At 38.5% G+C, this 12591-nt stretch overlaps 1 long non-coding RNA gene across 1 annotated transcript in view; it reads left to right on the top strand.

Annotated features, from left to right (window-relative positions):
• Positions 1-422: 422 nt before the first annotated feature.
• Positions 423-12591, top strand: part of LOC136751797 (uncharacterized) — a 44982-nt gene continuing 32813 nt past the window's right edge. The window contains exons 1-2 of the long non-coding RNA XR_010817074.1: positions 423-495; positions 928-999. This is a non-coding gene — a long non-coding RNA (uncharacterized LOC136751797). The remainder of the gene's footprint in view (positions 496-927; positions 1000-12591) is intronic.

Consider the following 12591-nt stretch of genomic DNA (forward strand, 5'->3'; position numbering starts at 1 on the left):
AACTACAAGAGACACTGAAGCTGTTTGCGATGTTTCATAAATAAAACAAACAAACAAGCGAAGAGAGCAAAAAATCTGTAATAAACGAGTGAATTTTCGTGTAGTAGTAGTATTCCAGCAGCTCCCTACAAAGCAATACATTTTAAAAAAAAAGAAATTATCCTGAAAGCTTTGGTAATCAAACTTTTCCATCAGCAAACCATAGGAGCAGAGTATTGCGAAATGTCTATATGACTCCATTTGAGACTCCATATGTTTTAATTGCTTGCTATTGGCATCCTGTTTAACACAGTGGTTCCCAAACCAGTCCTGGAGCCACCCCTACCCTGCTAGTTTTCATTCCAACTGAGTTCTCAATTGTTTAATTGAACCCTTGATTTAACTTAATTGCATTTTATTGAATGCCCACACCAGCCCCTGTTGTAAGGAAAGAGTTTAGACTCTCATCAGCTGACTGGCAAACTACAATAGACTCCTGGATCAGATAGGGTTCAGGTTTGTTCCTCAGACATACTTTTGCTCAAAATAAATGTAATATTCTCCGCATGACAAAGTTTCACAGCAATTGTGTTTATGAAGAATACCGCTTACTTAAATTAATTTATTTAAGTGATAGTGGTTGTGTGAATTATTTAACATTGCTCATAATTTGGGGGAAATGTTCATTGAGTTCAAATATAAAATGTAAATTGTTCTAGATGCTGTTTTGTGAAATAGGTCATATAAGTAAATGTTTCATTTTGTGTTTCTTATTGCCATATATTTCCACTGCAGCGTAGGGTATAAAACACAAACTGTATGTATACTAACAACATTTCTCCATCTCACTTGCCTTTTATGTAAGTTTTATTTTTACGCTGAATTAAAATTATTCCAACAAACAGAATTAATGTTTTTTTTTTTTGTTCTCTTTTCTTTCTAAACCAGAGAGAGACTAATCTTATTGAAAAAGGTCAGGTTTTGCTTGAAGAACTCCAGTCAAACATGCTGACAAGAAAGGTAAGCGCAATCAGTCCAAGATTTCAACAAGATCAGCGTTAAATATAAATAAATAATCTGTCTCTGCAGTTAAAAGCAACTTCAGTATTCATTACTAAAACGGTGAAGTGACCAAAGAAGTCATGCTTTGAATACCCCTGAGAATGCAGTAGAATCAAGAGGTTGTGCGATGCTACTCAGTTAATCAAAAGTGTATTAAAATGCATTTACAATATAGCAAGCACTAGTGACTTTATAAAGCATGAGGGAAAAATCAGTCTAAGTTGCATTATTGGAAATTAAGTGCAATAATTTAGATGCAAAAGCTAAGATTTTATTTAAAGTGACAGTATAGGAGCATTTAACGCAGTGTGGAAGTGTCTGCTTAATGAGATATTTCAGAAAGCACTGAAACTACAAATTGTACTTATTTGTCCCAAACAATCTGGAATTGTTTGGCAAATATATAACCTCAAGCAGGCCACTTAGTGCTCAAACGCATATATCTATATAGTTTTTATGTAAGTATATTCTTATATATATATATAGTGTGTTTTACCTATTTATTCATTTGTATGGTACTCAATCCATGATAACAACACTAACAGGAATAATATCAATGTCTGTTCCAACCAATGACCTGATGAGTTTTAGCTTGGTCATTAAGGAAAGGATCGTGTCTGTGTGGATGTTTTTGTTCAGTCTGTGCAAAGGTAAATTGAGTATCATCAGGAATAACGCAATGCAACAGGAACATGCTTGACTTGTGACCCTTACTCTTTGTTGGAATTGTATGTGTACTGTACTAATATCTAGTCTTGACAATTGCCTTGAAGTTCTTGCTAGGCCACAGACACTGCTCTTTCCAGTTCGTGTGCTTTGAACATGACCCCAAAAAAGAAAATCCAAATTAATTAATTTTTATGTTAGATATACCTTTGTAAATACCAAGCATTTAATAAGTGTCTGCAAACATCCAACAATAGCCAATTAAATTATCTAAAAACTGGTCCATTCAATATACGAAGAAGAAAAACCCCAGGGCTGTTTAACTTTAAAGCTTATGCTTCAAAAACTATATAAAACAAATAATCTGACTAGAACCATAACCCTGGGAGACCTTACTGACTGCCTGATAATTGTCTGTTTTCATGGCATCATCCATCCAGAAAATTACACTTCTGTTCACAAGCCTGTGAGGCTATATCACTAGGGCTATTGCAAACAAGGAAAGCTTAACAAAGCCTTTTCTCCATAGGGATCTCAGAAACCTTGCGATTATCTGGCCATAGGGATCTATTCCCACATAAACAATTTCAAAAGAACTTGGGCTTGTACTGTACAGTATATTTTCATGTGTGATTTTTTTTTTTTTTTTTTTTTAATTCTCTTCCACAAAGTCTTCCTTTCAGGCAATTGCTAATTTTAAACACGATTCATAAAATATTCAGTAACCTTTACATAGTGCCTCTACCATTCATCATAGCTACTATATCCTCCCATCCCCACCTTTCTGCAATCAACAATGGTACAATGTGAATTTGTTGATGTTCACATGGTATATACAATTTCAGGGCATTTTCATGATGCCAATGGTCTGTTTTGTAATTTGTCATTCTTCATTGACGTCTGTCAGTTGGGATTGAAATGCCTCATGGTGAGTATATTTTTAGTTCATTCCCAGTTATTGAGATGCATGAAACAAGCAAGACCTACTGTAAAGGATCTTACAGTTTCAATGGAAACATTAATGTTTTGAAAACTTTATATTAAGCAATAGCTTCAGCTTTTAAGAAATACCAAACACTCCAATATTCTTACTTACTTGTTCTAATAATTGCTGACAATTTGTTAGTGCTTTTCGGAAACGTTCTGCAGTAAATTGAAAATATAAATTTAAATGCTTTGAGTGCCATTCATTTTCTTTTGATCTCTGTCAAGTTTTTTCTTAATTCATACTAAAATAAATATCAGCATTATTTTTTTCCTTTGAAAGAAAATACATTCTTACAGGCTTTACATCTTACTGCTTGGCAATAAGTGTGTGCAACAAGGTCTTTAGGTCATGTCTGTTTTTATTATCTTTGTGTTGGTAGTCAAATAAAGATGGGTTTCTTGTTAGGTTTGCCACTCTCCATTAGTTTAATACCATAGCTCTGAAGTGTGGATTAACCAGGTGGAACACAATGCAGCCAATGAGTTTGGTGAGGAGCAGGTGAGTGGAAATATTATGTCTTGCTGCCGGGTAGGCTGAGGGAGAAATACTAGGTCAGGTTGGTGGTCTTGTCAGGGCCAGGATGCTAAAATGAATAAATCCTTCAAAGTGTAATGCTCAGGATGGCAAGAACAGTGGGGGGAACAGAGGAAAGCACATCCCTAAGCAATGCAATGAGTGAATGTCTGATGACCTCTTGGTGCTCAGTGCTGTGTCAGTCACACTCCCATCTTCTTCACTGATTGACCTGTTTTGAAATCCAGCCTGCTTTAGACTACCTGAAAAGCACGTGGATTGCATAACTTCCTACCTCATTGAAATCATATGCTAATTGCACACATTCCGTACACTGTATTTATAGTTCAGGAGTTTTGGCCCAAACCTTATATGACTTGTATGGATGGAATGTAATTATGTCTTTAGATTTGGTAAGAACTTGCTTGGCTGAGGGGGAATGATGGCCTGGTGGACGAGTTATTGGAACCCCACCCCCCCACACTGTGGATTAGCTAGGCAGGGTGCTGCAAAGATGGAGTTTGGGATGTGAAACAAGGAATGCTGGGAAAGTAGCATCTGAGCCATCTATTTATAGGTTCTATGAATGGGATTGGGGTCTGACCACTCTCCTGAGATTGTTTGCCCGTCCAATTTGTGCAATGTCAAAGACGACAGACAGACTGGAATGTCTTGATTTCTGCCTTTGGAGGGGAAAATCGGTACTCCATTGTCATGTATGACACATTGGCCCTACCTGGTAGCCATAGAAATTACTTGGAAATGTATTTTTATTAGGCTTTGGTCCGATGCTATAAAGTATGTTGCTGTGGTGTTATCAGGTGTCTTAACCTCTGTGTTGCATGGGGATTGTCTTCAGCCCTTATAAATTAGAAGTCAAAATGGAGCACCTGCCCAGCCCTTTTCTGCTTTCTGGCCTTTTCCATGATGCACAGTGATTAATCCCCTTACCTTTGTGTGTAAAGTAGTGGGCTACCCAGCCGTATTCATCTTAAATGCCACGTAGACGGATGGCAATGTCACTTCCGTCCTGCAACCAAAACCCAGCCATCTGGGTCAGGCATGCTGGCCTTCATCAATCAATCTGAATTAATTGAACCTCAGACCAGAGAGGCATTCTGTGTAACAGACAACCGCAAATATTAAAAAATGCCAACTGTCATTAATCAGCCACCCAGCGAACTCTGGATCCCTTGTTTGCAGGCCCCACTTCTTGATTTCCCCTTTCCCCCTGTGTATTGCTCACATATTGAAGCCTATTTGTGGAACAGGTATGTGTTTATCTGCCTATACTGTGTTTATGTACAGTATGTCAATTGGCGTTATGTTTGTCTACAGCACATTTATTTGAGGACGTGTATTTCTTGAACAGTTTGTCTTCTGCTCATTAACATCAGGCGCTTGTCAGTTTCAATGCTTGGATGTATCTGTTACAGAATCGCTTTAAATTGCACTCAAACCATTTATGAAGCATTGAATGTTTTTGATTTTCTTCTGTGTGTTTTCAGTTGTTGTTGTTGATGTTGTAGAATTTTATTGGACTTTAATGACTCAACCACATAGACTTGTCCATAACTGCAGCTTTGCTGCGGGATATGAAACTGTGCTGCACAGCCTGTTAAACAGCGGACTGATTTTCCTTTGATGATTCAGTTCAACCTTCTCCATCCCAGTATCCACTGTTACTAATCTATACATGCAGCAAGGAAAATGGAATGCTAAATCACTCCAGTTGGAACAGAAATGTAATTCAACCTGAGTGGTTTCATAGCCTTAGTTTAACTCTAGTCTTGGATTACCCTATCTAAATAACATTGTTTAGTATAGGACTAGTACTAATATGGGTCTGTGAAACCTGTCCATAGTGTCTGAAGAGTATATTATGTGATTTCTTAGCAGACACCCTTATCCAGGGTGACTTACAATTGTTACAACATATCACATTATTTTTGTATGTGTACCCATTTACACAGCTGGGCATTTACTGGAGCAATGTAGGTAAGGTACATTGCTCAAGGATAAAACAGCAGTGTCCCCCACCCGGGGATTGAACCCACAACTCTCTACTCTAGCATCCCAAGCCATGACCACTGCTCCACACTGCCACCTTTAAATCTTAAAATGTTGTGGAAGTCTTCTGAGAAAAACTTGATTCTGAGGTATCGGTTGTCCAATTCTGTATTGATGGGCCACAATATGTGCATAAAAATAACAGTCAATTTTATTTATTGAGAGGAGCAAATTATTGATTTATTGGCTAAAAAACTGCCTTAAAAAGGAAAATATAAATAATGAGCAATTTAATTTTTTCTGGGTGTCACACAAAATGCCATTACTGGTTGTGAGTATTCTGCCAGGGAAGTAAAATTCAATAGTACAGCAGTTTTTGCTCCCTGCCTCATTGTGTGTGAGATGTGGGTCTTTGCTGTGCTGTTTAAATTAGAATTGAATTCATCTTTCACATCTTCATCTAATATAGGTGTTTCTCCAGTCAAATCATCCCTTCTTAATGCCTTCATCAATATAAAATATCCAGCCCTGGGGGAAAGATGGTGAAATAACTTAACAGAGGGGATAGTTTTTCATAACATTGTAGTGGATTATGTACCTATGACATTTATTAGCTTTACATGAGATCTCTAAGAAGACAAAACCAGTAATCATAGACTGAAATTCATCCTCTGTATCATCACAGGGTAAAATTGAACAAACTGTGCTAAGAGGTTATGTTTATTATGAGCTAAGAATGTCTTCGCTCTTTAAAACATGATCCCTGTGGGTTTAAACACATCAATATGCCCTCCGTGCTTATTACACATTCCATATGCATCAGTGTGCACATAATGCACTAACTTCACAGCTCCGATCCTCCTGTTAGACAGAACCTCGACACAGAATTAATGCTGAAATGGTGGATTTTTAATGCACACCGTGTAGATGTGCTATTGTTAAAATTAAAACATTCATACTGGAATCTTATTTATGTTTTAACTGTGCACAGATTGATATAAGCAAAGATGATCTCTTGTATCAGTCTGCGTTGGATCCTCTCAATATCTTGTATTTCGCTTTTCTTGAAAGGAATCATTACGGGGCTCAAGAAATCTTGAATATAAAGACGTGGCTGGTTTCACAGACCTTTGATTAGTGCTAGTCTAGAAATACTCTACCTATAATAACATCGAGCAGTCCATGACTGGTGTTAATCCAGGTCTGTGAAACCAGCCCGTAGTTTCCTAATCTGTACTGTCTACTGCAGCTGCAATTAAACAATTTCTAGTACCTTTATAAACAGCATTGGGGGGGACTTTATATCTTAATCTCATTGCACACTTATAACCTAGATGGCCCAGTTATGTTTGCTCGAACTGTACTGACTGAATACAGTAAATTTGCCACTAAATCCTGCAATAGCAAAGGGACTAAGCAAGGTCCATTCTCAGAAATGGCCTTTCAAAATCCGATATAATATTTAAAAAAAAACTTCTTCCAATTTTTTGGAACACATATGTGTGACAATAGTTAGCATTGTATACATCATCAACCTGTTGGTTCATCAATAACATTTAGAATTGCTGCAAATACATTATTTTCAATCTCCGCCATTTCTAACGACCCTGTCCATTTTCCTGTCACGTTCACAAGTTCTTGGTCAAAGGTGGCTTATGTGGTCAAAACGCAAAAACGTGCCCCTATTCTGATTGGTTACACCAGTTAGCTAACGCACTACGTCAACAATGCAAGGACTTGATGCGTCATATACCAGCATTCCTAATCCTGCTCCATTCACACAGATGTGTTGCTGCAAAAATGCTGGCATTTAGACTAGGTCCCGATGTGGAAAATTGCTGGTGTCGAAATGCTGGCATAAACCCATTCACACAGACCTTGCCGGCAACAAAATGCTATGAAAAAGGCTGCATAAGTTTCTGTGTGAATGGGACTGCAGAGAAGAGGGTCAAACAGGTCTGTAATAATAATTTATATATTGTAAAGCCAAGACACAATGTACATAACTGCAATCTGAAAAAACAAATCAGTGATATAATTATCCTTGAAATGTGCCTGGGGCAACAGCATCACATCTTTAAAAGAAGAGTATTAAGCTGGCAAGATGGCTTCCAGGGTGTGTTTGCTGCCCAGTCGGCTGCTCACACTGAAACAGGTCCCATAACAAGATCCTCACTTTGTTGCTATCAGTCCAGTCCACCCCTTCAGGTGTTCCTTGAGTTGCTGGGTGCCTGCGCGGAGAATCCTAACTCCTTAAAGTCACTACACAACCTAAGGGAAATGCTGCTGTATGTAATCCTTAAGGTATTCAATACTTAAAGTGTTTTATGCAGTTTCCATGCTGATCTTCACATGCATATGCACGCAATATCTGTGGAAAGCATTGGGCTACCCAGAATTCAGCAGCCGGTATTCATCCTCCATGTGACATTTGATGGCTGTATTGTAAATGCGGTTGAGTAACGGCAGTGTACTGAGATGGAATCCAGTTTATCGGCCCCATCTAAAGAAGCCCCAAGTTACAGTCTTGCAGTTTAACTGTAACGTGTAATTGTTTGGAATTAAAGGGGGGGGGGGTAAAAGGTTAAGTAGCTAGACCTATTTCAACTGTACATCAAGATCAATATGAAATCAATAGAAAGCAACAGGAAAGAAAGAGCCAAACAAAGCTGACCTAATTAGACTTAAATGTGATGAAAATTGTGCTGGGCCGGACTGCTGATCTAAAATATTGTAGAAATTTGATTATGGATTCTTTAACACAGATCTCAGCTAATTTAAAGCCCCATAAATGGCTTCTGAGTGTTTTGTGTGCTTGTAAGAGATTCGACCTGCACAGAGCCATCCCTTCTGAGGGATATGCTGGCTGGAGATGTTTGCATGCATTGATTAACAGTCAGCAACATAAAACAGCCAGGAAATAGAGAAACGGGCCATAATCAGTGCTGGTTGCATTCCCTTAGGCACTTTATAGATGCTCAAGCGCATCCCTGACATGGTGAGATTACATACCAGTGGGTTGCACATGCAAGGCAGAGGGAAATTAGAGGCCATGCTTGCCATCTTTACCATTGGACTCCAGCTGCTTCTCAGTACAAGGCTGTTGAATAATCCTCATTTCAGGAGCTCTTCGCTTGCAGTGCCTTTCTTTCCAGGGAGAGCTCTGGGATTTTCCTGCCAACTGAGCCTTGTCAGAGATGAGATCACATATTCACTGTACATTTTGTGAACCTCAACTGGTGTCCCACTCTTCTGCGTCCTCTGCTTCCATATAGCACTAGTAGGAAGATTCTGGATTCCGGTGAGTGCCCCATGTTTAGATTTTCTTCCTTTCTTTTTTCCATCTAGAACTAGAGATGGGGCAACTCTACCGCAAAAATTGTTGGTTAGGTCAGCAAGTAGCTTAACACTTTAGTCATTTTGCTTTATACAAAAAAATTTTCCTTTTGAATTCAATTCCTGTTGTAGGCACTTGCACATCAGTTGAATAAAAACAGATGAATAGCAGCTGCCATGAAATTTTGACTTTCCCATGAAGGAAGACTTGACAGGTAGAAGGATTGTTTGGATATTAGTGGAGAGAAACAAGTTAGCAGATTTTTGATATTTGTAATTAATTGACTGATGGTATCTTTCAGGTACTTTTCATGTGGTATAATGAAAGGTACTTTGGGTATAATCGGAGATTATGAATTGCTCGTCAGCCAATCAGAAGTGTGGGGCGGGGATGGCACGAATATGGGTATTATTGGAAATTGCAATTTGCTCGTCAGCCAATCAGAAGCATACATTCGAGATTGGCTTTTGTACATACCAAAATGGCAGCCCAGGTTTCGAAATCTTGAAAATGGCAATATTTCTTCAAATTCTTGAAATGTAAGGGCATTGGTACAATATTTATAGAGCAATTGAAAATTATAGCACCTTGGTAATCGTGCATTTCAAATTATAGCTCCTCAGCTTAAAAGGCCTGGGGAAGACTATGCCACCACCCAATTCAAAGTGCTATGAAATGGCCCTATTTTGATAAGAACATAAGAGCATTAGAAAGTTTACAAACGAGAGGAGGCCATTCGACCCATCGTGGTCGTTTGATGTCCATTAATAACTGAGTGATCCAAGGATCCTATCCAGCCTATTTTTAAATGTTCCCAAATTTTCAGCATCTACCACATTGTTGGGTAGTTTGTTCCAGATTGTGACGCCTCTCTGTGTGAAGAAGTGTCTGCTGTTTTCCATTTTGAATGCCTTGAAGCCCAATTTCCATTTGTGTCCCCGGGTGTGTGAATCCCTGCTGATCTGGAAAAGCTCCTCTGGTTTGATGTGGTCGATGCCCTTCATGATTTTGAAGACTTCAATCAAGTCCCCATGTAGTCTCCTCTGTTCCAGGGTGAAAAGGTTCAGTTCCTCAGTCTCTCAGTAGGACATTCCCTTCAGACCTGGAATAAGTCTGGTTGCTCTCCTCTGAACTGCCTCTAGAGCAGCGATATCTTTCTTGAACTGTGGAGCCCAGAACTGTCCACAGTATCCAGATGAGCTCTAACTAGTGCATTGTACAGTCTGAACATCACTGCCCTTGTTCTCAATTCTACACTTTTGACAATATACCCTAACATCCTGTTTGCCTTTTTTGTTGCTTCCCCACATTGTTTGGATGGAGAAAGTGAGGAGTCCACGTAGACTCCTAGGTCACAGTGTTTCTGTTTTTATATCTTACGGGATGTGGATTGGATGAGGAAATGTCTAACTGAAATACTACGTTTCTGTAGTATACTAATGGCCTACTAAAACTAAAATGTTTCTGTTTTAAGCAAATGCACCCAGCAACACATGGATTTAATTCTTTCAGACACCGTTTGCTCATGTTTGATACTTATGAGATATATATTTTGGGTATCACAGAGAAAGCTAATTGAAGCAGGCCTTCAGAAGGACTTTACCAGTGCCTGGACCGCTCCTAATAGGTTATCTGCACTTTGTGATGTTTTGCCAGGTCTCCTGACTTGACACAAAATAAGCAAAAACACATTTGCGGGCTCTACCGCAAGATCATTATAGACAATTCTAGGCCGGCTTCTGAAATTAGATAATTTTTCCTCAAAATGCCTCAGGCAAACTGTGATTAATTAGGTACACATCAGATTGGTTTATTGTCTGTGTTGTATTTTATGCCTTTTATTATATTTTCTTGTATTTTTCTATAAATGGGAAGCAATTAGGGCTGGCACAAATGGTTATCAAGGGCTTTACCTTCACTCGGTTTGATAAATCACATTTCCCTTAATTCCTTCTTGACCTTTGTATGATTTTTTAAGCCCAGGGTTAAGTAGTTCTATACGCTTTAAAATCAGAACCAACTGAGAAGGCATTGACTTAATTAATGTTGGCCTTAAAGAATTTTGATTGCCCCAAAAGTCTCCAGTCACATGTCCAGCCCAGACCATTGCCCTGCACTCTGAGATGTTCAAAGGAAACAAGTTAAGAAAAAAATGTCAGGGCAAAGCATTAAGCTTATTCTGTACCTATTCTGTTTTTGTTTTTTTCACTCACATTAAAAGATAATTTTAAAATGTTCATATGTGTTTACTGGTCATCTAGATTTTACAATGTAAGAAAGTAAAATAATAATAATAATTAATGTCTGATCTGTGAAAATGAACTCTTGCTAAAAGTGACTTGAAATACAGTGATCCTTTTAAATATTAAAGAATGTCTTAATGTATTTATAATGATATAGCTATAGTTAAAAAGTCATAAAAACCCATTATTTTTCCTTGCCTGCTGCCAAAGATTGGTTGACAGAATTTATGGTTTGCAAGAATGAAGCTGCATCCTTTATTACAACTGATCTAGTTTGGAGCTGCGATGCATCTTGTAAAAGGCTATGTTAATTAATAATGCTAAAGCTGTACTAATTTATTGTATACAAGTATAATTGCATATAATTAGCTTTTCCCACATGGAAATATAATGATGAAAGACATTTTGATCAGCAGTGACTCTTTGTTTCTTGAGGATCCAGTAGTGAATTTCCAGAAATTAGAACTCTGAGTCTTCTTATGAAAGCTTTCAAATGTGCTTCCTCGTTCACAAACTGATGCACATTGTGTCACACTCCAGTTATGCCATCAGCCTGTGCCCCTAGAATCAAATCACATTTGCTGTGCTTGCGTATAGTATTTTAATGAAACTTTAAAGACACAGGTATGCACTCCACTATGTCCAAATGATTCTCCTGGATTGACCATTTCTTTGCAGGGAAAGAAACTCCTCAGGCTTCCAAAGATTAAGTGGTAAGAGGTAACATTATGGTAGACATACAGATTCGATTCCTTATAGGTGTGGTCTCTGCCATGTTGGGTGAGATTGCTGGCTTGTTGTAAAAGCCATCTGCCCTGTTTTGGTAATCTGGAAATTGTGTAGAACTTGTACATGTCTGTGAGAAATCATTGAGGTATGCCTGTCCACTCAGACTTGAAGAGTTACCCTACAATGGAAGGGCGTACATTGCCTCACACTCTTTATATGCCTTGTGTCCACGCTAAACAGAGATCAGCACTTCCTTCATCGGCTTGTAACATTCAGACGGCTGTGCAACAGTCATATGGGGACTGTGTAATCATACAATGTTTTGTGCTGGCACTTACGGCTCTTGTTCTCCCTCTCTCTCCCTCTCTCTCTCCCTCTCCCTCTCTCTCTCTCTCTCACTCTCCTGCTCTAATAGACTTCGCAAACTTTTCCTGACCGCCTTTGACATAGACAAAGTCCTTCCTCCAAGATCATCTCACTCTCTGCACAGGGAGTGAGAATGCTGCATCAAAAAGTAAACGGTTGACCGCTAATTTGGGATACTGAAATAACAATGGGGGGAAAATAGAACTTCTGAGTGGAACATAATTAAAAGGAACCAGTATATGCTGAGTCAGCTTAATTTCAAGATAAACAGTTGACATACTGTATTGTTGTTTCATCTGGTCTCTTGTTATGGGAACGGGATCATTGCTTTTATGATGCAGAGATGAATTCAGTGTACACTGAGTGTGTTATGCTGGGTGCTATTTTGGGAAATTGTTTACCTTCCAATGGATTGTACTGAATTTGTCATATGTGTTCTTCTAAAATAAAAAAGGTAGAAAAATTGCCTTAAAGCAAAAAGCAAAGAAATCCTGGATGCCCCCTGTGGCTCCTGTCTGTAGAGTATAGATACAGAAGAGAGGGGGATTGTTTGATGCATTCACAGGCAGAAATCCAGTAGTTTGATGTTTTTAACTATTGCTGAAAGCAGGAATCAGATACTCTGCTCTGAGAAACAATGGAGCCGAAAAATAAATTGCTTTCATTAGTCTAAATAAACATGTTCAGTCGCAGTACAC

This window comes from Amia ocellicauda, chromosome 6 (genome assembly GCF_036373705.1).
Source record: "Amia ocellicauda isolate fAmiCal2 chromosome 6, fAmiCal2.hap1, whole genome shotgun sequence".
Taxonomy (NCBI): domain Eukaryota; kingdom Metazoa; phylum Chordata; class Actinopteri; order Amiiformes; family Amiidae; genus Amia; species Amia ocellicauda.